The sequence below is a fragment of the Tenrec ecaudatus genome, chromosome 3, assembly GCF_050624435.1.
Source record: "Tenrec ecaudatus isolate mTenEca1 chromosome 3, mTenEca1.hap1, whole genome shotgun sequence".
NCBI lineage: Eukaryota > Metazoa > Chordata > Mammalia > Afrosoricida > Tenrecidae > Tenrec > Tenrec ecaudatus.
Window position 1 is genome coordinate 72035140 of NC_134532.1, and position 2738 is coordinate 72037877.

The window sequence follows — 2738 nt, forward strand, 5'->3', positions numbered from 1 at the left end:
CAGATAATCTCCCCAGGACCAATAGTGAGAGTAGTGATACCATGAGAGTAGGAAGAAAAACATGGAACAGATCACAATGAACAACACACAAACCTCCCCTTCTCTCCCCAGGGGGACAAAAAACCAAACATGGGTGAAAAGGGACAGCAGACAGTGTAAAACATGAAGATTAAAATAATGTATAAATTATCAAGGGTTCATGAAGGTGGAGGAGGGAGGGGTAAAAAGAAGCTGATACAAAGGGCTCAAGTAGAAAGAAAATGTTTTGGCAATGATGATGTCAATATATGTACAAATGTGCTTGATACAATTGATGTATGGGTTGTTATAAGAGCGGTAAGAATCCCCCAATAAAATGATTTATTTAAATTAAAACATTTTTGAAAAGGAGATGGCCAAGGACATCGCATATGATGACATCCATCAAAAGTTGGATGCCTCCTTGTTCCATCCTGGGCATGTCTGAAGAGTGGCATTAGGGCATGAGGTAGAAGTACCACTTCCTGGGGGAGGGAGTCAGTAACCCACCACCCATCAAGAGCTTCAAGGAAATGAAGTTCCCTGCAGCCATCCTGAGAGACCTGAAGAAGAAAGGCATCTACCACCCAATGCCCATTCAGATCCACCCAACCCACCATTCTGTCTGCCAGGGACATGATCAGAATTGCCTTCATCGGCTCGGCAAGACCCTGATGTTCACGTGCTGCCCATTGTCATGTTCTGCCTGGAACAAGAGAAGAGGTTGCCTTTCTCCAAGTGGGAGGGACCCAACGGGCTCATCAGACACATGCCCTTTGCGGGAGCTGGCTCAGGAAACACATGGCATCCTGGATTACTGCCGCCTGCTGCAGGAGGACAGCTCCCCGCTGCTGCGCTGAGCACGCTGCTTCGGGTTCATGTCTGTCAGAGAGCAGATGAAGGTCATCCTACATAGAGTGCCACCTCTGGGTGCCTCGTGGATCCGCTATAGAAGAAGATGTCAGCCTCCACATGTCACTACCTGGCCCTGGACAAGGCCAACCCAAGGCTTTGAGGAGGACATCCGCACCATCTTCTCCTACTTCCAGGGCCAGTTGCAGACTGTACTCTTCAGTGCCACCATGCCCAAGAAGATTCAGAACTCTGACAAGAGCGCCTGGTGAAGCCTGCCACCATCAACATGGGCCATACAGGACCGCCAGCCTGGGCATCATTCAGAAGGTGGACTATATGAAGGAAGAAGCCAAACTGGCATACTCGCTTGAGTGCCTGTGGAAGACACCCCCACCCGTGCTCATCTTCACGGAGGAGGCGATGTGGGTGCCATCCATGAGTACCTGCTGCTCAAGGGGTGTGGCCTTCCATGGGGCCAAAGACCAAGAGGAAAAGGCCAAGGCCTTTGGGCATTCCAGGAGGCAAGAAGGATGTCCTCGTGGCCAAGATGTCGCCCCCAAGGTGCTTGGCTTCCGTACCACCCAGCACAACATCAATTGTGACATGCCTGAGGAGATCGAGAACTTTGGGTACCATATCCGCTGCACAGGGCGCTCTGGAAACACTGGTATTGCCACCACCTTCATCAGCAAGGCCTGCGATGAGTCTGAGCTGATGGATCTCAAAGCCTTGCTGCTGAGGGCCAAGCAGAAGGTGCCTCTCATGCTGCAAGGGCTTTGCTGCGGTGAAAAGTCCATGCTGGACACCGGAGGGGAGCGGGGCTATGCTTTCTGTAAGGGTCTGGGCCATCGAATCACCGATCGTCCCAAGCCAGCAGCCATGCAGACCAAGCAGGTCAGCAACATTGGCCAAAAACTCCATGGATTTCTGAGCCATCTGTCTATCGCCCTCCAACAGGCTCCAGTCCCTGGAGCTCCAGCCACCACCACCCCCCCCCCCCCACAAACATACATGCACACATTGGCGGCTGGACAAAAAGCCAGCATCCCTGACTGGCGCCGCTCCAGCTTCATCATCACCAAGGCCAGGGGAAGAGTGAGCAGCTCTTCCATTTTGACGTTCACAATGATGTAAAGCTGCTGAGTGACGCCACAATAGAGAGGAGTCACATGCAGGCGTGGCGGTGCTGCAGAGCTGGGATGAGGGGGTCCCGGCCAGCTGCTGGAGCCGGGTGACTCCTGAGAAGAAGCGGGACAAGTATATCATCCAGTAACTATCCATTTCACAGACTCGGCTCCTCTCGCTTCCCTCGGGAGCCCTGTGGCGCTGCCAGTGCTTTGTTGTTGACAGTAAAGTGCCCCTTTATGGGTTTCAGGAGCAAGGCAAGGGGGCAGGAAGCACTAGAGCCAAATGTGATTACAAAACTCATTTTAAAGGCGATTTAATCATAGGAGGGGGGAAAAGATAATTTTCTAAAAGTGAGTGTGGTAACGATGGCACGATTCTTGATATGATTGGACAACTAGTTGAATGATATGTGGATTATGTGCCCAAAAAACTGTAGAAAAAGAAAAGAAAAAGGTAACATCATAGGTTACCTCTGGAAGGATCTGAAACAAGACAATCCATTTGATACATCAAGATTACGTTGATATCAATACACAAGAAAAAGACTTTACCAAGAGGATGACATTTACGCTTCTTGAAAAAAACTAAAGCAGACTGAATTATAAAACAAATTCACTGAATCAACAAAGGAAATTCTGCCCTTTTTTTAAGCCCCAAAGATGTGTTTTACTTCTGATATGCAACTGGTTAAGAAAACAAAGCAAAACTAGAAAGGAAGCAAAGCACAGTGTTCAGCA

The 2738-nt window shown here is 49.6% G+C and overlaps 1 pseudogene; it reads left to right on the forward strand.

The window, feature by feature from the left end:
• The first annotated feature begins 379 nt into the window (after window positions 1-379).
• On the forward strand, window positions 380-2007 carry LOC142442282 (putative ATP-dependent RNA helicase DDX41 pseudogene; annotated as a pseudogene).
• Window positions 2008-2738: the final 731 nt, after the last annotated feature.